This window comes from Pipra filicauda, unplaced genomic scaffold, assembly GCF_003945595.2.
Source record: "Pipra filicauda isolate LSUMZ 115617 unplaced genomic scaffold, ASM394559v2 scaffold19_size4547281_pilon, whole genome shotgun sequence".
NCBI classification, from domain to species: Eukaryota; Metazoa; Chordata; class Aves; order Passeriformes; family Pipridae; genus Pipra; species Pipra filicauda.
The window spans coordinates 3,381,641-3,406,031 of record NW_024104309.1 but is presented as its reverse complement, the minus strand read 5'-3'; the positions used below and the strand labels follow the sequence as shown (position 1 = coordinate 3,406,031).

Here is a 24,391-nt window from a genome sequence, read left to right as displayed (position 1 = left end):
GGGAAAATATGGGTAACTGCAATGTAGACAAATGCAGTTTTTGAGAGCTGCTCAGTTTTGTGTGGCACATGGTTTGAGTAGAAAGTAGGAGAAAGGCTCTGCTACTAAAAATATGCAAATATTAAAAATAGCCCTTGGTTTAAATTTTATGTCTCTGATTTTTATGACTTTAAAGTATTTTTCCTTGCATATGTCAATGGGTCAAAATTCCAGGGACCTGCTTAAAGCAGGATGCCTAGTACAGTTTGCTTTTAGCCATGAGAAATGCTCATGTCTGTGGGTATGAATGGGTTAACACACTTACAAACAGTATCTTGCAGGTCATTGCCATTTCTCTCTGCTTCAGCATGTCACCACAGTAATTCACACTCTGAAATCTTAAGGCTATAGCTGAAAACGTGCTGCAAACAGAAGCTTCAGCTGAGCTGTCTCTGAAATAATGCTGATCCTGAAAGAGCAGAGGGATCCTTGCTGGTCCTTACAATCCATGAGATACCTGACTGATTTTGTGTTTGGCTTAAACTGAGGATTATGGTGTTGATTATCCCAAAGCTAAAAGATCTGATAAACCAATCATGGATGGCTGGATTCATAATTCCTGGCACCCCTTTAATCTGGATCCTTGGAGATGACAACAGTGATGTGCCTAAAATAGGGTCATGATTGTACTGATGTTAGAGCCAGGGTACCAAACTTGACATTCTCCCTGCTGCCTTCTGCACATTCGCAACTTCTGCTTTTCCTAAGAATATTTTGTAAGTTAAAGGCAAGTGCCCAAGGTGCGGGGTTTGCTACCCTTTGTAAATCAGAAGCTGAGCATTTACCTGGTAATTCTCATGTAGGCTTTTCCAAAAGTATTTTTATGAAAGCATTTAAGCACCATTGGTTTCACTTGATAAGAGCAGAGTGTGATGCAGGAGTAGGATGGAGGCATCAGGATCACACTTGGAAAAGTCACACATGAAGAAGGAGGCACTGAGGAATTTCCAAGGAGGTGTGACATCCTCCATGGATGTGGCACCACTCTCTGTGAACCAGGCTTGACATAAGTGATGCAAAATAGATTTAGACCACTTTGGCCTCTTGTGAACGACATATGAGTCTTGCACTGTCCTTGGAGCACAGAGCTTGAGTCTTCCAAAATAACTGTCCACTAAACAAAAGTGAGGGAAGAAGGATGCTCTGCCATCTGCTATGTAAGTTAAGAATTTATGAATTTTATGTGATTTTTGGTTACTGCCACAACTGAATAAGCATTTTTGGTGCTGTGTGTATGGTTTTGAACACCTTCAAGTAAGCAGCTTCTGACTCCTCTGATTTTATTGTAGAGTATTTCTTCTCTGGAGCGTGTTCCTCTCTGTGCAGAGCGACCTCAGCCTGTCTGGGTGCCAGGGGAGTGATCTCCATCTGTTGAACGCTTGTCAGGTGAACCGCTGACCTACACTGATCTAACACCCTGCAACACCTGCGAGCTGCTCGACCGCGGCCACCGGGCCGCCGAATGACACGGAGCAAGATGCACCCACAACAGCTTGGAGGAAACTGGGTCAATTTTTTATAGACTTTAAAATGAAATATGAATAAAACTTCATTCTGAGAGCAGTAAAGCTGGAAGCAATTCCAAGCCTTCCTTGAGCAGAAAGGCTGCTCTGTTTCTTGACTCCCAGACGCGAACACCGAAGCGTTAGCCTGTCATCCACTGAGCACTTCAACCACAGTAAAGGATGCACCTGGGCTCGGAAGATCAAAGCTCTGCTCAGCCTTCTCAAGTTGGATATTCTGGTATTTCTGGTGCATCTTGCATATGTAGAAACAGCAAAATTTCTCTTGGGGAACAGGCATCAGCACAGAGAGGGGACAGATGGTGTTCGATACGGAGACCGAACTACAGCTCGATCTTCCCAAAGAAAGTGGGTCCTGCAAGGTAGGAAGAGAGGTTTTAAATGAGACTGACACAGAAAATTGGAAAATGAATGCTTTGGATTCATTCTTATGGGATCATTCTTATGCCAAGAGGGATGGGGTGGTTTGAGGATAGCGCATTGGGCATGGAAAATTGGTGTGGGGAGAGCTGCTGCCAGAGGAGCTGGTGCAGAGATCACTACCTTTGAAGACTTAATATCTCATTTTAAACAAAAGTGCAAGTGTTGGTTTAGGTAAGTTCCATGTTTTTCACAGGCAATTTTTTTTCCCAACCTACCCTGCTAGCAGATGTCATTCTCTCAAATGAGAGTTCATAAACCTTTCAGGAAACTTCTGTTTGATTTTCAGGCTTTTTTTACGGTATGTTGAGACATTTTTATTTGCCATGTAATTGTTCTTGCAATTAGAAAAGATAATAGATTAAATGATAGCTACAGTTTTGAGTTTACTGTGTTTCAGAAGATTTCCGTTTATATTTTTCCTTCAAATTTTGCAATTTTTTTTTTTTTTAAAAAGAGCAGAATCTAGGGGGAGTGTTTCTTTATCACCAATTTCTCCGGGTGGTCTGTAGTAAGAGTGGGTTGAGGATGAGTTTGGAAAGGAAACTAATATGTTCCAGGAATATAAAATAATCCCTAACTTCTCCAAGTCAAATTCATTATACCCTTTTTTATCTTTTCAGAGCAAGGGAAGACATCAGTTAAATTGTCACAAATAAGCCCCAACTGTTGCAAAACAGCATCTGATTTCCTAGATTAATCTGAAAGGTATGTTTTCAGATTTCAGAACCCTCTCCTTAACCTCTGTTCCACAAATAGCTTTATGCTGAGATGAAGTGTAGACAAATGCACAATAGAACTTTCTAACAAGAACTGCTGAGGGGTGTGTGCTATATCCTCTCATAGCAACCATAGGCCACAGCTCAGCTTTGGAGGCTGACTGGATCCTGTGCAATGGTTTCCATGGTTGCACAGGGTTTCATGTATCCAATAACATTAATATTCCAGTCCTTAATAGATTAACTTGTACAAAGGCAATTTTTTCCTCTTTATTTCCTATCTTAAATTATTGCTGCATAAATGATTGAATGAAGTTATAACATGAAAGTTATTCTATTAAAACTTAAAATGTTGTTGAGATTGTTTTAACATGAGCTCAAGCCTCCAGTACTTATGTAAGCAAAATTTCAGGTGCCTCCTGAGTCAACACTGTAGGATTTGGCTGGTAAGATAATGGTGGGTTTTTTCTTTACCAGCTTGTTTGTACCACTTATCTTAACAAAAAGTTTGATTGCCACTAAGAAGTTAAGTATACTGTCAATGAATGGCTGACCATTTTTTGGAAGAAGATGGTGTGAGACTGAGACTTACAGGTGGGAGCTCGGTGATAATGTGACTTAAATTTTAAGCCCAGTAAGTTAGGTTGGATCAATGAAGAATTGTTTTTTAAGGGAGTGCCGCCTCCTGTGTTTTAATACTGAGTTGGAGGTGATTATTTTCCTTGCCTTTTTGTGTCATCTGCAGTTTTGAAAGGCTCACCTCTCTTGGAAGTTGTCTGCTACCTCATTTTTTATGTCCTTCTGAATAACGTCAGCTGTTAGTTGTGGTAACTATTACGAGAAGAGCATTTCAGAACCACGCCTTAGCCAAGTGTGAAAGAAAACTCCTCAACAAACATTGATGTCCTTGGCTAACTCTAATTGACTGGGACTTTCCTACAACTTAAACCCACAAGTGCTTGCGCTGTATGAACAATTCCTTTCAAAGTGCCAAAAACTTGCAGGTGCTGTCCTACTTCTGGGACAAGCTATGGCTGAATGAGGGATTGGATCATGGGGAAACCTGGCTGTGGGCACTATGGAACTGTCTGTTTGATTTACAGGAGAAAGAAATATTCTGGCAGTCCTACCTGATGTTTCAAGCCTCAGTGGGTATATCCAGCCCTACTCGAGCATGGGGTGTAAGTATGTAAGTACCACAGAATAAAATATGCAGAGGTCTTAAGAGAGCTCTTCAGAAACACAACAGAGAGCTTAAAGAAATGGACCCAAAGTGTTTGACTTTGATATTTATCATGGTTAGTTGCTGCTGAGGTGTAATCAGTGTTGACTTCTGGCCTCTACTCTTCAACTGAAAGCTTGAGAGAGCGCACAGAACTCTCTAAACCTCCCCGTGATTTATCTGAAGTGTTTATTATCTGGCTTACAGATGGGTATTAAAGCACTGTTTACAAAGAAGATCTCAGTGTGCAAAAACGCAACATTCTTAGCTTGTGTAAACTCTTGTTTTCCCACTGAAGTCAACCAGGTTTCCTTGTGCCATTCCCCAGCAGAGGATCTGCTCTCCAATGAGGATTCAGGATATTGTTCTTGGCTGAGTCCATGAATATTTCAGAGTGTGCTGGAGCTGGGTTCTGAATGCATTCATTCACAGATCACTGTATAAATGATCAAAGGAAAGGCTTCTTGATCCTGTATGTAATAAATCCTCTGCTTTCAGGTTTACTGAACTGGAGACTATCATAGAAATACTCATTCCTCACGTACAGATCAGGAAGCTGGAGTCAAGTATTCCTCCCGTTGGACAAATGCCTCTGAAATTCCATTAATTGCTTGGCACATCTGACAGAGGAGGGCAGAAACATCTCAGCCTTTGTTTACTGTACAGTCTACCTGCATGGATCATGGCTTTGGGGACATTCTTGCTGCTTTAGGTCAAACAGTGGTAGAGGAAGATGAGCATTTACCTGAAAATCTGAAAAAATCAAGCAGAAGGAAAGGGGATTGATTTGAAAAATCTGAATTGAATTAATTTTATTTCTAAAAAGTAGAGGAGTGGTAGCTTGCTAATGAGGAGGGTTTTTGTCTGCTAGCTGGGCCTTCATCAGAAGTATCTATGGCCAGTTTTGCACACAAACTAGTTACTTTTGTGGATTTTTAACACCCCGTGGGTTGTCTCCCCTGTGGAGGGTGTATGCATCTTTTCCATTCAGAATCCAAGCTGGATGAATGGGTACAAGCTGGGCTTTTGAAGTTTTCAGGGGCTTTTCAATCATGCCATGTCCTTCTACATTTAACTGACATATCTAATAAAAAACAAGTGCCAAAATCTGGGAAATTCATTATTGGGTTGCTCTATGCATCTCTGCTAGCCTACGTATCACCCTTCTTTGTGCAGTTGTTCAAGAGGCTAAAGGAGAATCCTGCCCTTTTGAATGGGAAGTTTGCCAGCCACATCAGTTGGGACAAGATTATTGACTGTCTGAGGCAAAGCTTAGAAGATAATTGTTGTGTTTAACTGTTAATTCTTTAGCACTATCCCAGTAACTTGTTGATGCATCTAAGAGTTGCTTGATATCTATATATACACACACCCACGCGCGTGCACTCACCCGCCTTTGGGAATTCCCATGCCCTTGCTAATACGTATGCAAAAGATTCCTGGGCTTTCTTATTTGTAAACAGAAGATGTTTGGACTTATGTCCCGATAAAGGGAGATACTACAAACACAACATGAAGCTGCATTTGTCTCTATTTCAGCTTAGAAGCTCATCAGCTTATCCTTGCGCACTTACTGCCACGGTTCAAGATGCTGAAGATGCAAAAACACTGAAGTAAAAAATGTTTCATATTGCTAAACCCCTGCTACAGGGATAGTTCACCCATTTGGAGAGCTGTGCACAAACCAAGACATCCTTCACTCGGCAGGATCTCTATGATCTGGGAATTGGTACCTGCCTCCTGACATGTCTCATGCCGAGAGACAGGTCTATGAAGTCATGGAGCCGGGCTGTCTGCAATCAGGACTGCTGTACTACATCCAAAGCAAGCTTGCCAGTCAGCAAATGCTGCATTAATCTTTCAGGGAGTGTTTGTTTTGCTTGTTTTGCTAGGCTGAGTTTCAAGCAACTGATAATGCGTTCATGAGCAGTTCTCCTGTTGCAGCCCATTTTTCAAAAAAAAAGAAGTGTGAAGACCGAAGCTCCCAAGGTTGGATAGAACATGGGTTTGAAGGGTTACATGTGATCTTGCTTCAGTGTGTGAGCTCACGGTGCTTTTGAATGCATGTTAATGCAGGTACATTTGGGACAGTGGACTTGTGGTTCTTTGAAGTCTGATTTTTAAAAATGTACCTTGGGCATGGTCCTTCTCTGTTGGCACTAATTCTTCTTGTGGAGTTACCTCACTGCAAATGAGATGTCCTTTAGTTTGCTTAGCAATAGTCAAACCTTCAGATTGCTAAAGGATAAAAGCAGAAGGCCTCTGACAAAAAAGGGTTTAAAGACACTTTATTGTTCACAGGTTTTTAAGTATTGAAATATCTGGAATTTTGGGAGGTAAATGACAGTGGGTCTGGCTTGTTCTCACTTGTACCTGCAGTGCTGCTGCTCTGTCAAACTGCATCACTGAAGTTACAGTTCTCACACAGTGTTAAAGGCCCATCCTTCAAAGTATTTTTACATTTAGCTCCTCTAAGAAAAAAAGGAATTTAGATACCCAAATAATCTTTAAGATCTGAAAAATTCAAGTGTGATTCTGGAGAGTCTTGTATGTGTAGAACCTGTAAATATGAGGCACTATTCTGGACTTCTTCTGGTGGCTTTTATTTTAACAAACTCTGCACTCTTTGATTACTTTGCAAAAAAAATCTGGCAACATTTCCACGAGTGAAGAGAATTTCAACATCCATAGTGAGAACAGAAAGGTGCACTGTGATCTCGAGGTCTTTTAGCCTGCTTATGTGCTCCCAAAGAATGTGACTGGGTAGTCAGGCTGTTACAAAATGATGATTTTTATGGTGTTGGGATAACACAAATCCAGTGGATATTTCATCAAGATGCACATACATCTTCCTGGAAACTTTTGCTAAGAAGAAATCCTTTCTTTAAAATCTGTTCTGCTAAGAGTACTCCAAAGGTAGTACTACACACAGCAGTATTTCTTTTAAATGTATTTTTGATGACAGTATATACGTTCTGCTTAAATTTAAGATGAGAATGTACTTGGAGAAGGTTTTGGGTTTGGAGAGAAGGGGAATAGTTCAGTGCTTTACTGTTACTCTAATCTAGTTCCTTTTCCTACTCACAATATAGGTGATTAAAAAGGAAAAAAAGATATATGTTTTTAAATTCACCAGTTTGAGGGTTGTTTGCACACATTTTTTTGTTTCTTTCTGGTTCTGAATTATGTTTATACTCCAAAGGTCAAATTTCCCGGTTAACATATTGGTCTGGAAGGACACAAGGCTCATGCAGACCTGGCACACAGCAAGCAGCCTGGTTGCATGAAGAAAGCTGTCACTCTTCCTTACCTGCTGCCATGACAATTCCCTTGATACAGGAAAGTGTTGTGGTATTTGACTCAAAATTTATTGGTGTGGTAACAGGATAGTTCCTCCAGGATCAAATAAACATTATAAAACCTCCCTTCCCCAAATCAACCTCTTAAACTGGATACAAGAAGGTTGGGCACCTTGTATTTTGCTGTGTAGCTCTTTGTGAAGAGCAATGTAAATCCTTATCATCAGTCTGCAGTTGTTATATACAGGTGTATATATACTGCAGAATGCCCATGCCCTGTTATGTAGAATACATAGGACAAGAGGAAAGGACCTCAAGTTGTGCCAGGGAAGGTTCGGGTTGGATATTAGGAAAAATTTCTTCACTGAAAGAGTGGTCAAGCATTGAAACAGGCTCCCCAGGGAAGTGGTGGAGTCACCATCCCTGGAAGTGTTTAAAAAAGATGTGACACTTTGTGATATGGTTTAGTGGGTGTGGGAATACTTGGTTGAAGGTTGGACTTGAAGATCTTGGAAGTCCTTTCCAACCTTAATGATTCTGTGATACTCTACAGGCTGCTGACAATAACCTGAATCCTGTCTGGTTCCTGGTGATCCATTCCCAACATGGAAGGGTCACAGTGCAGGCAGTGTATGTTGCGTCAGATGTGAGCTGAACTGTGGGATGCAATGCAATGCCTACAAAATACAAGCATTATTTCTCTTGTAAAACTTATCCTCGTAATCTTCATAAGCAGCCTTTGATTCTTCTGCATGCATCCTAGAAAAATTATTAGAAGTTCTTCTGAAAAAAACCCATAATATTTTCACATCTTTTGGAATTTCTGCAGTGAAAGTCTTCAGACTTCAGGCTGGTTACTAACAGCCCAATGTATATTTGAGGGTGAAAAAATAATAATGTCACTTCTTTGGAACGTGATCTAAAGTTCACTGAAGTGAACGAAAAGGCTCCTGTTGGTTTTAAGTGGATCCAGCCTTTACACAGTGAACAGAAGACGTGTGTCTCTTCTGCTTAAATCTGAAAATGTTATTGGTAATTTGTGTTGATAGAAAGAGCACATGGTAACTTCCTTTCTGCGTTTATATAACAGGAGGCAAAAGCCTCAAGTTTGAAAACATTGAGGATGCAGTTGCCTATTTCCAGCACGATGAGAGACACAACCAAGGATTGTTTTTAATAATATTTGATGGAAGGCAAAGCCTTAGACACTGGTTTCTTGTTAGGTAATGGATTTCTGTTGCCATCTCACCAATAGATGACAACCTGCCACTCCTGGTGAGCAGTGTCAACTTCAAGCTTGCTAAAGAGAAGATGGTTCTTGCTGAAACACCTATGTGGATGTTTTATTTATGGGGTTTTTTCAAGTGATTATTATACCCTCACTAAAACCACCGAGCCAACGAGTGCTGGTGGGATTATCAAGGAATCCACTGCAGATGGGCCAAGCGTGTGTGGCAGCCTGGGGAGGTGACAGTCCCTGGTACAGCTCAATAATGGAGTGACTAGTGGTGGCTTTGGCAGTGCTGAGTTCATGGCTGGACTTGATGATCTTAAAGACCTTTTCCAACTTAAACAATTCCATGATTCTATGACAAATGTTTGGGGGTCAGGGGTAAGTTGTCTTCAGAACTGACAATGTATAACTGCTATTGCTCCCCTGGTGTGATGAACAGGGTTCCCTTGGGATGGAATTAATAAAGGAGTAATAAGAGAAAAGCAGCAAATGGCTGCTACAGAGGTCTGTGATGGATCTTGTATTTTTAAGAAATCTCTGTGTCAATGTGTTTGCAAAGGAATCTCTTCTACAGCCTTGTCTACAGCTGACATTTTGGAGAAGAGATTCTTCAGGACTCATTTAAATTCATTTTGATGCTCAAATAAGTAGGGGTTTTTTTTTTAAATGACATAGCATTCATAATATTATGAAAGCCATGCACATTATTGCATAATAGGAAATTGTGCAGGAACGAGATGGCTGGAGCTGCTCATCTGTAATAACACGATGTTTCTTATGTCCAGTTCCTGTTTTACATTAATGACTTGATTAAAATTAACAGAGTTGCTCTGGATTTTCACCAGTATTAAAACAGGTGAAAGCAAAAGCAGGAAGACCAATTGACTTTTTGTTTTTCTTCTTTTCTTTAGGTATGCTGCTTGAACTTGCTTCTTTGCAACACTTAAACAAATATAGAAAATTAATAGAAATATCAAGACACTGGAAAAAACAACATCAAAATAGAATTTTTATGAACTGATGAGCTGAGAGTTGAGCTGGTACCGGCAGAGTGGGATCAGTCAGTGGTCAGATACCATCTGCTGGATTTCCGTATTTTTCAGCCATCTTTAAGACTGATTCCTTGTGTTACATGAGCCAGAGGGAGCCTGGAACTACACAACCTGTTGTTAAAGAAACTTGCACCATCACCAGGCATCAGCTCCACTCTCCAGAGGCCCAATCTCCAGACAATCAACTCGTGTGCTGTTAGTGCTTTGTTTCTCTCACTTCTCCTGTGTACATATGAAACTGTCGAGCTGAATTACACTTTATAAGGTGATAGGGAAAAGATCTAACATTTATTTTTCCCTCTTACTAATTTTTACAGTGTGGGTAAGCTAATTTTTGCAGCCTAAAAACCAACAAAGCAAAACAAGTCCTGCTATTCTTGACATCTTTCAGGTAAACAAGAAAAGCATTTGACATCATTTGCAATTATTATCACGTTTTAAAAGCTCTGCTTTCATAAACAGATGAGGCATGACAACAAATGATGCTTATTGAAATCTAAATTTTTACATTAAATACACCAAATGAGCACAAAAGTAGAATTTAAAGCCTAGGCAGAAGTCTGGGATCACCTTCCAAATCCCATTTCCCGCTGTTTTAAGGGGGAGTTGAACGTCATGCAGCCTCACAGTAGAGAACAACGTTCCCTGTTAGTGCAGATACTTGAGATCTTCTCTATGATTCTTGAAAAGGGGGCCAAAAGCAGTGATTTTCTTGGTGTTTCACTGAAATTTGTCCTGTGTGGACACCATTACTTTCCAGCCATGTAAGCCTTTTTGATAATGGACAATGGATTTCCAAGACCTGCTCAAGCTCCTGGGTGTGTGTTCCTATGGCAGACAGTGTGTGCTCACTTCTGATTCTTCAGAGTAAGAGATTTGCAGTTTCTGTGCCAAACCAGTCAAACCTCACATCTCATTTCATTCACTCGAAAATGAAAATTGTGAGCTGTACACAACACTGGTGTTTCTGTTCCCTGCCAGCACTTCGACGCATCTGACAGGAAAGTTCCCTCTTGGTGAGTTCTTTCCATGACATTGCTTGAAAAATCCAGGTTTGTCGATTCCTTTGTTCTATTATATGCCCTGCAGCTGGTTCCACACATTTATTGCCTGACTTCTTCCTATAGTTTTAAATGTTCTTGTATTGTACCATTTAGTAAGTAAGTCCCTGCTAAAGTCAGAGCATAAAGCTTGTTCAAGGTGCTTACATTCCTTGAAAAGAGCCAGGCAAGCATTTTCTCCACAAATGAGAATTATTCATCAAATTTATTCCACCTGGGGTTTGTATGTGTGCATGCATTCTTTGTTAAGTATTTTAGCAAATATTAAAATCCCAGGTAGGTTAAGGGGATCAGCAAAATTCCTGCCAGTATTAAATGAATATTTGTGCAGGGTGAATTTTGAGTGTGCTGTGTAAAGCTTATAATGCTTAAGACTATATTCTTCTGCTAAATGGTTAAACTCTGCCCTAAGAACAATTTGTCCAGAACAGTAGGAGAGCAGAAAAGAAGTGAGTTACTTGTAGTGAAGAACGTGCAACCACAGGGAAGGATTATTTGGGAAATTATAATAGGCAGTTGAAGTCTTGGAAGCATTCAAGAGACTTCACTACTTCCAATAGCAAATTGTTTATGGAGAGAAATAAAGCTAAACCTATCCAATTTTTTTCAAGTAGCTCTGGTAACTTGTAAGGTTTGTGTCAGACTCTAAGAAGGAAATTATCACCAATTGTATTCCAAAGAAAGCAATAAAAGCTTAGTAAGAGGAAAGCAATGCTGAAGCTTCTTCAGTCAGCTCAATAGCTTTAATTGCTATGCTTTTTTTTTCAAAGGATATTTTTAAAACTCTGAGCCCATTTTCTTTTCTGTGGAAATATTGCAACTCATCTACAGTGTTTTCTTTTTGGTTCATCTTGTTCTCGTCTTTCTCAAACTTACACTTTAGCTGTGTGCCTCTGGCTATTAACCCTGTGGATTTCTTTCAAATATGAGAAAACTTGATTCTATGAGCCTCAAAAACCACCACAGTGGGAAAACATCCCACTTAGCCCTTGTTTTAATGTCAAAGGGGAAAGCACCTCTGTCCTCTTATATTGTTGAGAAGGCACAGCAGCTTCACTTCTCAGTCAACAGCCTTGGACAGACAGATAGCCTCATTCTTCTTCTATTTTTTGTCCATCTTTCATACCAGGAGGCAGGAATTTCTCCTAAGAAAGAGAATGTTCTTCATAAGCTTATGCCCCATGGACAGTCTGTGTTTTCTTAAGGGCCCTGCACTATCCTCTTTATCTCATAGAGGATACTGGATGTAGGAGGATAAAACCTTCCTGGGGCAGGCAGATTAGAAAGTTTTTCGTCCCCACTGGAGTTAGAGGCCAAGGGAGATTTTACTCAATGGAATGGGCTGTGTTTTACCATCGGTATGATGTGAAGAAATATATCATTAAGCTGGTTTTCTACTCACTGCTTTGATCGTGGTGGCAGGACAAAAACGTCTCCCTTGGTAGTTTGAGTGTTCTTTCACCCAAATTTAGTCTTGCAAATTGGAACTCCATAGCCTTTTAAGCACAAGCTTTTCATCAGAGGACTGGAAGTGGTTACTTGTGCCACTTAGATTCCAGGCAGTCCTGTTAAACTCTAAAATAGGGAATGGCAGAGCCTTTGGATCAGCTGACACGCATTTCAAGCTTTTAAATCTGCAGGGGGAGGAAGATTCCTCCTATTCCAAAAGCACAGACACACCTGCTGAGTATCAGAGAACCTCTTCCAGGCCCAAAGTGCAGGCAGGTTTGCGGGTGGAAGGGTTGGATCCTGGTAGGGTCCCTCTGGATGCAGCAAAATAAACCACTCCTTCATGTTCCCATGAGGATCTGAAAGTTTTTTCTAGTTAATAAACTTCCTCTGTCCAATTTCATTGATCTGCATGGACTTGCCAAGGTGAAGGATCTTTGTTTGCAGGCTTTTAAAATCAGCTAATTTATTTGGGTTCTTTCTTTAAAATTCTCTGCAGCTGATTATTACCCAGAGTCTCAAAAATAGACCTACTGCTTTCGGATTTGGGGGGAAAAGTGAAGCCTATATCTTATCCATAACTGTGTAATGGTGTCTGAAAATTTGTATTTTTTAAAACAAATGTTTTAAAAAGGAGCCTCATGATTTGGGGAGGTTGGATCCTAATAGGGCAGAGGGAAGGAGGTGGAGGGGAGCAGAATTCAGGGAAGACTGTGGCATAAGCTTTTCCTTCTGTTACCTGGAGGCACATTTAAACCAGCTGTTGCTGTATTAAAGAGGGGGTTCTTTAACATCTAAGATATATGTTTAAAAATATGATATATTTATTCGGACAATATATCTGAGTGTTTCGAAATAGCACCCTCTGCTTTAAATCCTTCTCAAAGGTAGAAATGACTGGAACTTTTCTCTTGCCATCTCAGCTGGCAACAACCCATGTGATAAGGACTCCATTGCTCCTTGTACAGGTGAGGAATTCCCAGGGCTTGGTGTCCTCCTCCACCAGAAGCTTTGGCCATGGTGCACAGTCTAGGTTTGTGCTGTCTCCATACCCTGATGTGGATGCCAGTCATGAAACCACTTCTTTTGCCCACCTCCATCTGGCAGAATGAAGCTGAGGGACCAGGTCCCCATGGTAGGCGTTAGTGAAACACCAGTGAAACCAGTGGGACTGCTGGTGTTAAATCCAGAGCCCAGAGCAATATTTCAAGTGGGAGCAGCCAACATGATCAATTGAAACGGTGGGCAATGCAGGACCTCAGCTCTTCCCTTGCTCCCCTCCCCTCATATTTATAGGTTTCTAATTTCCGCTGGATAATGAATATCACTCTTCATTATAATTATGTTAAAAGGTACCAGCATGATGATTCAGAAACCCTTGAAGATATAGTCATATTTTCAGCAACAGATGGATTTAACACTGCAGATGGAGTGTTAAGAGTGCAGGTAATAACAAACTCAGCAATGTACTGTACTGAAATATAATTGGAAAGTATTAATCATATATTGGTTACTTCAGCTTCACTAAGTAGATGTTTAATTTTCATCAATCTTTTTACCAGATTCCCGGAAAGATTTCTGTGTAGACAGAGTGTGGCTTCTAGGTGAAACGATTGCCCAAGTTATTAATGACCAAGGCTTTGATCTTGCAGGCATGTGCCCATGGCTTACCCAGGCATGCAGAATAAAAATCATTTGTGTTAATAAGGCTGTCAGAGGGGCCCCATTCATATGGCCCAAGCTTCAACTGGTGACTAGTCAGTAGTAAAATCCAGACCCTTCTCTACTTGGAGGCTGCTGGAAACCCGCCAGCAGGAATGGCTGGCTGCAGGATTTGGGGCAGAACGCAGAAATTTGAAAAGCCCCATTTATAGAAGTGAACTATCAGTCTTAAGCCTTTGCAGGACTGGTGGTTAGAATGTAGATTAAACAGGTTTTCTTTTGCCATTCCTTATTATTTTCTCTAAGTACAGTCCTTTTGGAACTATCTACATCCAGAGAAATGTCTGCTCTGTTCCCATAAACCCTGTCATCTTGCTGGTTTTTTAATGTGCCTCTTCTTAGAGGTTGTATTGGAAGCCTGGGTTATTCAGGGGAGGTTTTGCTCTGAGCAGACCATGCAAGACCAGGGTAATCAGTGATGCCTTGTTGCATACCATGACTCTGATTCTTTAATTAATGCTATTTATAACTAGGATATCATCTGTAGGACCAGAAAGTGGTCCATGCTCCAGTGTGCCAGCTGGGGACATGGGGAACGGGGACTGTGGTAGGGCACAATTCCAGCTCATGCAAAAATCTATTTCACAGCAGGAATATAGGATGTAAGTTTTGGTGAAAATGGAAACATTACTCTTTTGAATGTATTTCTGTGGATGGTTTGTGTTCACATTCTTCTCTGTGGGCTCAGGCAGTTGGTGAAGCTGCGTCTCCACTGATTTCATTACAAGCCTTCTTTTTCCTGGTGGGAGTTCATAGCCATGGTATTCCATGATGACTATAGACTGATCAGACTTGTAAACAACAACATCATAAGCATTGAATTTCAAGTCCAGTGAAATGCTTTGGCTGAATGCTTTGGTCTTCTCCTGAACTATTTCATTTTCTAGCTATCTGTGAACCTTGAAAATGTAAAGAAAAACTGGAATTATCTCTGGAAAGTTGACTTTCACTTGATGGCACAATATCTTTATCTTGGCTGATGAGGAAAAAGATTTGCTAATAAAATCCAACAGACTGAAAATAAAATTGATCATGACTAGAAACCACAGGTGAACATGTTTAATAATGCAAAATTAATGTGCTGTCTACTTTCTGACAGGCATTTTTACGCCAGGGAGATACAAAGAGGTACTGATCGATTGACCATGATAATCAAATAAAGGTCTGTGAGTATAAATGACTCTAAATATAGTGTCTCTTTAGGGGTACCAGTTGAGAGGACTTGTTTCTAACACAGGTCCCACATGTCCATACTGGTAGGATAGACTTCATTTGACTGGCAATGTGTGAACCCTCATTAGCTCTTTTTTTTTCCCTCCTTACTTATGAGAATTTGTTGAATCAAAAATTATTTAAATTGTCAGGTGTCTTGGTTTTGATGTAAATAGTATGTTTTAAAACTTGTTCTGCATTTGCAGCACGGAGTTCATTCTGCTTGGGAGAGGTTCAGTCTTAGCTTTCACCAGCAGGACAGGACATTTGGTACTTGTTTGTGAGAAACAGGTGGGTAAAGCACTGCATATACACTTAATAATGTAATTTAATACAAATTAAGAAGCTGTCTAGATCTGTAGAGAAGATACTGGGAGGCAATAGATTCCTTTTAATAAGTCATCTCATACTTTGCTCAAAAAGGCTTATGTTCCAGCTCAACCAAATGGCATTGAGTAAAGGGGTGTAACTTAAATCATTGGGACCTGTGAAAGCTGCAGAGCCTCTGTTGCCTCCCCATTGTCATCAGGACTTCTACCTGTCCCTGTTTGCCCTGCATCATCTCAGCATATGCTGCTTGATCTTTCCAATTACTGTGATGATGTTTTTAATTTGTGATTCATGACAAAGTGCTTTGGATGAAAATTGTAATTCAAGTAAAATCACGAACCACATGCTTTATGAAGGCATTTTATTTGCCAGCTCAGGCTGTGTGAAGTTTGCTGGATGTATCAGAAAATAAAGGTAAGTATCTTGTACTTCAAAACTTGATAAATTATTGACAAAGGAAAAATGCCCTGAGTTAATCAATCTGATGTTTTTTCACCATTTGTCCCTTAAGGATTTAGATGTAGTGGATTGTGCTTTAATGCTGGTCTGCTCTGATCATTTGCAAGAGAGAAAAAAAACATTCCTGCATCTCAACTCCTCATCAGTGTCTGAACTTGAATGAATCGGCTATTGAGCTAAAGGAAATGAAATATAAATTGACACCAAGAAAATGTCCTCCCTGCAGCTGCAGAAGCAGCTATGGTTTTCAAAAGCTAATTTTTATCCCTTCAAAGACCAGTATTTTTGGTCACATCATCCTATTCAATAGCTGATCTTTCTATAAAAGTTTGGCCTAAAGGTACTGTTTTAATACTAGTTTTAAAAATTTATTAAAATAAGTTGAGTGAAATATTGTCTTAATTTCAGTTGTCACTTTTGGCACTTATATAGAAAGGAAAATCAGAATACAAGCCACTCTTTTTAAATGTTGCTCCTGTTTCTTCCTCGTTCATTATCACAAACACAGCATTTAGTAGTCTCAGAGAGTAATTTAAAAATATAATGAGTATTTTTTATTCTGAGACTTATAGTTCAGTAGCTTGTGTTGCAGAAGAGCTCGTGTCTGGGGGTCAGGTGGTTTCATTTGCTCACCTTGGTTTTGTTGGCCTGGAACACACACAACTGTGCGATGACATAACACTGTAACTTATTGCACAGATATCCTAATCAAATACTAAATAGTCTGTTTTGGGAAGTGATTTCAAACCATTTAGATTTCTGATCCTGCACCCTAGACCCCTCTTCTGCACTGAATTACCTGAAATAAACTCCTTCAGTGCAGGTTGCCCAATTATCCTTCTGTCTTGTGTGGTGCCATTTTTTCGAATGTTATGTTTTTCTGGGCAATTTCTTTGCTATGCAACTTTCCTGACTTTACTTTGTGCTAAAATACACAGGGGAACATGACACAGTCTCTCCCTGCTCCTCTTCTCATGCATGCTTGGAGAAATGAAAACATAGTAAAAGACAATCACCTTGTAAAATGCATTCATTATACAGGGGAGACAAAAAGAAGCAACTTGTTTGTTGGTACTGGAGAGATGTTTTTGGAGATGTCTCCATGCCAGACCTGTGATCATTCAGTTCTCTATCACAGCAACTACTCTGCTGTAGCACAGATATCAAACTTATTAACAAACTTAGATCATTGCTAGGTCTTCTGTAAGTGGATGTCTCTTAACTGCTCCTCAATAATATATATCTACCTTAAGATCAGCTGCATCAAGCATTTGTGGGAGCTAAGTCTTTCCCTCTTGGATCCTCTAAAATCTATTCCATAAGATCCCTTTGATTTTCTTAACGCTTTTTATTATTATTTTCCTAAAGATGCAGTTTATTTGGGGCATGACAAAAAGTCACTTTGGTACAGCACTGAGACCTGCTCAATTTACAGGACTGAATCCTCCATGCAAACATCTTTCCTTACATAACTGATATTTCTTATTTTAATACAGTACATTTTTAAAGCTGAACTTTGAAGCTGATCTCTCTCTAATGCTTGGTGGCACTCCCTAGCTAAACAGAAGCCTTTTAATATTTTTAAAGGATTTGTACACTGTCAGAGGAACAGATGTATCGTGCACCTGTAGTCTCCACTGGGAACCATTTTTACTGCTACTGTTTAGAACTGTTCGGAAAATTTTCGAACCAACTTTGTGATGAGAGAATAGACTTTTATGTAAAAAAGCCTGAGCGAAAAGCATCTGCTTTGTATGTCTAGTTTGGTTTTATTTTTTTTGCTAGAACTAAAAATTGATGTATGTCTTTTGACTTGAGAATTTCTGTTCAAAATACCAACATAGCGTGGAAAAGGGAGATGGAGAAGATTTATCTGAGGACTTGTCAAAATTCTGTCCAGACATGGTGATGACAACTTCTGTGTTTTAGCTACTTATCATAATTTGTTGATGTTTTAGATACTCTTGTTTGATATTTGTGTTCATATGGCTGAAGTAAATGGCTTATTTGGGGTTTATTCCATATTTTGCCATTGGCTTTAATTTTCCAAGACACTGGCCAGTTTTTTTCTGCTTTATTTTAGGAACTGGCGGATGAGGGTAACAGGCTGGGGTAAGCAAGGCAATTTGGAGACCCTTTAGCCTTAACACTGAGGTGCTTAGTGCTCATATCTCCAATCAATCATGAATTTCCAGCATGAATTAAGTGCTGCCTGTTGCAGAGCACTGGGCAGACATCATGAGGACATAGAATCATGGAATAATTTGGGTTGGGGGGTAAATAAAGTCTAAACTATTTAGGCTAATAGGCAATATTGTCACCAAACCAAACAGATTGAAATCACCAGTGGAGAATTCAGGCCAGCAATTAAAGGATGGTTTCCATCCAGTAGAGGAAAAGTATTGCAAGTAGCTCTCAGAGGCAAGAAACTTCAAAATTGGGAGCATAGTCTGTTAAAGGGGCTTTATGCCCTGAGTGTTGATGACTGGAGGGTACAGAAGGGGACAATCAGATTTCTGTGTGGTCCCTTCAAAACCTTGGCTGTGATTATCCCTCCAACCTCAATGAACCCCCTCAACACAATAGTTTCTAACCCTGTTTCCAGCTCTCATATCAGTTTGTGTGTTCTGCCTGAGTGTGACTTCTGGTCTGCTGCTCTCTGCTCCTCCCTAGGCCATGGTTCTCGTGCAGACTCCTTTGCTCTGTCTCTGACACAGGGACAAGTGCAGCAGCTGTTTTGATGAAGCTCTTCCTCCACCTCTGCTAGCTCCTACTGCTCTCCCAGTTCATAACCTAATTGCTGCATCCCTTGCTGCAGATAACCATTGGCCCAAGACTCATGTGGGTACCTTGTGTAACATGATTTCACTTTCATATTTAACCTAAATAACCACCTGCATTATAATTCTTCAGTCTGTATTTAAGCCTGAATTGTTTAAGGTCAGACTGCAGTGACAGGACTTATCTTGAGTACAATCAAAATCGTGCTGTTTCCCCAGTTGTGAGACCCATCATTTAGCAGGCAGAGACTTTCACACTCACCAACTGGATTGCATGGGAGCCAGCAGCAACACTCGGCTGCTCTGGAGATGAGTCATGCTATTTTCAAACTATTTGGCTAATCAGTAAATTGAGATCTGCTGCTTTACAGACAATATATAATATTTGCTTTGCCTTTGTGAGCTACTTTACATTTTGGATCCTTTGCCATTAGGATTCGAAGCATATAGACTTCATCTAATCCAATTTATCCTGTTCATCTTGGCAGTGCTTGCAATGCTGACAGCTTAAAGAAAACACTTAATTTGACTAAGTGTTTTTAGTTTGCTTCTCAAAATATTTGAAATCATTAAAGCCAGAGTACCCCTGCACTGCAATACACACAGTCCTGACCCACTTCAGCAAGTTAATTACAATTTGTGTGATCCTACGGCCTCTGATTATGCTGCAGGCTGAAGTAGTTTACCTGGTTAAGAAAGGGCTTGATGTTTCAGAATAATTCTCCAAGGTTGCTGCTTTTTAATCTGACTTTTAAAGAGGCTCTTGGAGCAAAAATGAGGCATATGGAGGACTTGGTGAGACACGTCGTCTCTCCTGCCTCGCTGGGCAGGGCACAGGGGGCTGAGTGCTGAGCTCCCCGTGCAGATGCTCTCCTGCTGTAAGGCTGTTCAACCTATGTATCCCTAGCTATTTGTATTCATTGCTCCCTGCCAGAGGTGAGGCAGAGCACAGGGATATAGAGCAGCCCTGGAAGTGCCCTGGTGAGCACAGGTGATTATGAACAGTGGCTCAGCAGCACTGGAGCGTGCCAGTGCTGATGGGGTCACGGGCTGCATCCCCTTCCTCTGCACTGTGCTCTCAGGTCTGAGGGCTTGTCACAAACCCCTCTGTGGTGGCATCTCAGCCTTACCCTGCTGCAACCCAACAGGAAGAAATGTCATCTAGGCTTGCTATCAGTGCCAAACACAGATCCCAGACACTTGAGCACGATGGAAGAGAAGGGAGAGGGCACACGTGAGGATAGAGCTGGATCAAAAGGATTTATTGGTGCAAGCTGTAATGTGTCATACTAGTGTGAGTCAAGTGAGGTTGCAAATGCCAACATAGATAACATTGAGGCAGCAGAAGCATCAGTACATGCTAGTAAGCAGAAAATATATCCTGAGCTGCTCAGTGCTCTCACACCTTGGCCAGCTCATCCACTGTGTCTCTTCTGCCAGTGCAGGTCACAACAGCTCGCTTAGCTGCTGCACCTGAAATTTTGGGAGATGTCAATAAAGTCCCAATAGTCTGTGTGTCTTCCAATCTGGTTTGTCATTTGGATTTGTGTTTACTGCACATTGATTCAATTGATTAAAAAATTATGAAATAGTTATCCCAATTTCTTACAAAGATTGCATTAAAAAAATCCTGTTATGATTGGCTGATTTTACTGATGGAGGGGACCAGATGATTCAATGTCGTGGTTTGGTAGTGCTGGAGCATCTGTCTGAGATGATGAGGCAGCTGAAATTTCCAGTCATTGCAGGGCAGGTGATACAATCATGCTACAGCAACACAGAGATGGCTTGATTTGGCACATCAGTGTGATATAATTGTCCTCTCTGATATGTTTTGTTTCCTTTTAAATTATTTGCTCAAGGCTTCCCTTTCAGAGATGTGTGCTGGCAAGTTGCAATACCGCAGAGAAGGGAAGGTCCAGAGCTGCAGCAGGAGTAAGGAACTTGGAAAAATGCAACTGGTGCGGAAGAGCGAGCAAGGTCACTGGTGACAAGGCTCTGCTCCATCTGTGCAGGCACACTCGTGAGCAGAAGCATTCCAGCAACGTGGCATTTCGTCACGTTATTCCTTTCCTTTTAAATTTCAATAGCTGGTTATTTGCCTGCCTTTGGTGAGGGGACAAAGTCCCTCTTTATGCAGCCGAACAACTGCAGTTATCTTGTGTAAGGGAGAAATGAAATGCAAATTTTTCCGATAAGGCAAGAATGGGGCTTGTCTGGGAAAGAAGGAAGCATTGTCCAGCCACAGGAGCAGAAGAAGTTGGTGGTGCCCAGTGCCTCTGTCATTCAGTCCCAAAAGGGAGAAGAAGCCACAATTTGGGGAATCTTCTGATAACATTGACATGAAAACTTTCCATATCTCCATTTCATATTTCATAAAAAAGGGACAAAAATTACTTTGCTGTTTTGTGCAATTCAGCAAAGCATTTTAACCTGCAGTGTTTTTTACACAAGAAGATGCCATGTCCAACTGTCTACAGAGAACACTACACATGCTAAGGCATTATTTACATGGGGTCTGAGCACTTGAGGACTTGGAGACATTTAAACGAGGAGCATAAAAATTACTGAATAAGAAACTCTTTTAAACATCCTTTTTTTTTTTAATCCATATTTCAAAGAAGTGGAAATCTTTACATTAAATCTTAATATTTTTCTTTATCTTTTTTTGTTGAGGCGTGGTACAGAGTAAATGGCTAGTTAAAAAAAGGTAAAGTAAAAAAAAAAACTAATGCTGGAGGAAAGACAAACCTTCAAAATATCACTCAGAAATTCATTGGTTCAGTATTAGCACCCTGATAAGAGCAATACTAATGTGCGTTGTGCATAGGAAGTGCTATTCAGACTCTAAATTAGTGACACAGTCAGGGGACAGTTTAACCTCTGGCATTAGCTAGAACTGGGCAGCGATAGGAGCCAGTGCAGCAGTGCTAATTAATGCACCCTGAGGGGACACAACGAGGCATTGGCCCTGTACACCTGAGACATACTTCTGTCAGCACTGAGGTGCCAATTACTGTCCTCTCATAAAAATAACCCATGTGAAAAAAATAACAAAAAGGCAAAATTCCACGTAATATAGATAAACCAAGATTCAAGATTTAGCCATAAAACTATAAAGTGGACTCAGTAATGCATGTCCCCAGTTTGTTAATACAAGGCAGGACAAGCTCTGCTGTAGCTGTCGTTATTGAAATGCAGAAGCTTTGTTGCTGGGCTGGGCTGGGCAGCAGCATCTTTGCTTAGCTCATTTACCCCACCTGGTCTGAGGCCTGACAGCTCTCACACACATCATCTTGGAGCAAACTCCTTTGGAGAGCAAGGATGAACATCTCAGGGGCACCAACACTGCCATGAGCATGAGGGTGCCTGGGAGAGGATTTCTGCCCACACCAATGATGGACACAAAAAAAACCCGGTTTAGAGTGAACTAGAAATAAGGAATTCCTACTCTACTTCTAGTTTAACATTAGTAGTTCATTGTCCTTTGTAGGTGTTCAGTTTCAATTAATTTAGGAATAAAAATCCCCAAACACTCAGCAGTCCTCCAGCAGAAAACCAAGATGTTATGGGAGTATGTGCGAGCTCTTGGCTTCATTGGGTGACCTGTTCTTGATAACTGAGGCAAGGAAGAGGTTTGTCCAGGCCAGATAAAAGCATGTTATTGTGGACTGGTTTCAGTTGATGCTTTTGATTTGGGGTGAATGGGAGATCTTAAGCATGTGTTTGTTTAAAATACTCCATGTTGCTGATGAAGACCCCCAAGAACCTTAACTTCATTTCAAAGGCAAATTCTGAATTACAGATGACTAGAAAATGCTCTTCCTTTAGTTGGCTCAAGAAGGTCAATGCTGGGATTGATAGAAGTAACTACATATCCCACAGTATGCTACTACTCCTCTAAAAAAATATTTTATTGGAGTTTAATATGGTAATAGTGCATGGTTGTATGGGGCCCTACTTTACAACTGCCTGGATGGTAGGAGAGAGGAACCATTTGGCAAATCAGGCCAGTCCAAATAGCATTCATTTGGTTAATCACCAGCTATTAAAATAGCATCAAATCATAGCAACCTATTTGCTTATAATTCAGTGCACAATTTTCTGCACAGTATATTCATAACTGCTGTACCCAAGCTAATTTTAAATGAGCCAACAAAGCCATTTTCCAGCCCTCTCTTGGGAAATGGATCTGTGGACTGATGGATCTCTCTGCTTCTGGGTCTAAGCCCCCACAAAATCTGAGCTGATGACATTGGTGTTTAACTTTGAAACAAGCTGATTTAGGATTTAGACTATTTTTTAAAGCTTTGTGTGGTTTTAATCTCTTGCACTGCTTCAAGATTCATTTAACTTCCAGTGCCTAGAAGGTTATACACACTATGTTCTCTCTAAACATGTGAACATTCAGTTATCATTGCAGCTCGCTTTGTGAATTCTATTAGAGATAACCTTCAACAGTTACCTGGTAGTTCCTCTCTTTTTCACAATGAATTTGGCAAATGATGAAATCCCTTTTCTTCCAATTCAGGAATATATCAGTAACTTTGATTTTGGTCTTCAAAGTGCTGGCCTTTCATTTCTGAGAACTGATAGCTCACTGCTGGAGTAGGAGCCCTTTACAGTTCTGGGAAGCAGAACAGTAGAGCTGTGGCCTGTGCAATGATTAAATGACTTTAGCAGTGAGATGAGGAGGCAGGTGAAATTGCCAGTCATTGCAGGGCAGGTGATACAATCATGCTATGGCAACATAGAGATGGCTTGATTTGGCACATCAACAGGATATAATTTTCCTCTGTGATATGTTTTGTTGAAACTGATGAAGGTGTGATAGTAATAAGTAAACAATGAAGTTTCATAGTTTGTAGACGTTGTGAGCAATGTTGTTTTTCTGTACTGAAGTAGAGCTTGAGATTCTTACTGATGAACCTCTGGCCTCAGCAAAAGCTGAGGAATGAGTGGTACCTGTCCCAAATACTTTTTTTCTCAGAAATAAATAAATAAATAAATAAATAAATGGAGAGTTCAGAATTTCTCCTCTGGAACTCTTGGTGTCCTTCTAATCCAGCTTCCTCACCTTTACCATAGCTGCAGAGAAATGAGGACAAATTCTATCTCTGAAGGCAGATCTAGACTTGCACATATTCCCACTGTGTCCACACTGTTGTGTCAGTGAAATAGGTATGTGCTTTATTCTAGGGCTGTGATGGGATATGACGGGATACAATGAAACCTCAGAGCCATCTTAAGGCTAGCTGAATCCTTGGCTTGGCATTTCATTCTGCACGTCAGTTGATTGGTCATTTTATCACCAGTTATGAAGTGAAATTAGATAATCTCGCTGCCATATGGTATACAGTATTTATAGTTTAGTATGTTTTCCATATATGTGTGCTAAAGCCTGCTTCAGGGATTTGTTACGGTCCTTGTGTTTACAGGATTTGGGTCTTGGGTGAAAGAAGAAATTGACAGTTGCTAATGTTTGATTTAAACTGATACTTCGGAGGCCACATGAGTGAGATCCCTAATTAAAATCAATTTACACTTTCTGTCCTTTGCCAGGGAGGCTGGCAGGGCTCCCCAAGACCAGAGCTTGTGTCCACCCAGCTCGGCTGCCTCTGGTAGCCATCAAGAGGGGTGACTCCAGGGGACAGGGGGAGAAGCTTGTGGGGGGCTGGGGATGCTTAACCTCATCCTCAGCTCCCCTTCCAAATAACCAGGAGTACCCAGTGACTCCTTCAGGACTCTGACACAGACTTAACCCTGAAGTGTCCCTCCAAGGATTATTGTCTGCACTAGATTTAGCTTCAGGTTTCTTGTTTTCCATCAAAATGCTCTGTTTCCCTTGAAATCTTGATAAATAAGGAGAT

At 40.7% G+C, this 24,391-nt stretch overlaps 1 long non-coding RNA gene across 2 annotated transcripts; it reads left to right on the top strand.

The window, feature by feature from the left end:
- The first annotated feature begins 1,343 nt into the window (after positions 1 to 1,343).
- LOC114002681 lies at positions 1,344 to 14,902 on the top strand. 2 transcript variants are annotated; one of them, XR_003545957.2, is made up of 5 exons: positions 1,344 to 1,924; positions 2,606 to 2,690; positions 3,805 to 3,890; positions 9,368 to 13,464; positions 14,840 to 14,902. It is a non-coding gene; the product is annotated as an uncharacterized LOC114002681 (long non-coding RNA). The 2 variants fall into 2 exon arrangements; XR_003545958.2 differs by lacking the exon at positions 3,805 to 3,890 and having other exon boundaries at positions 9,368 to 14,896.
- Positions 14,903 to 24,391: the final 9,489 nt, after the last annotated feature.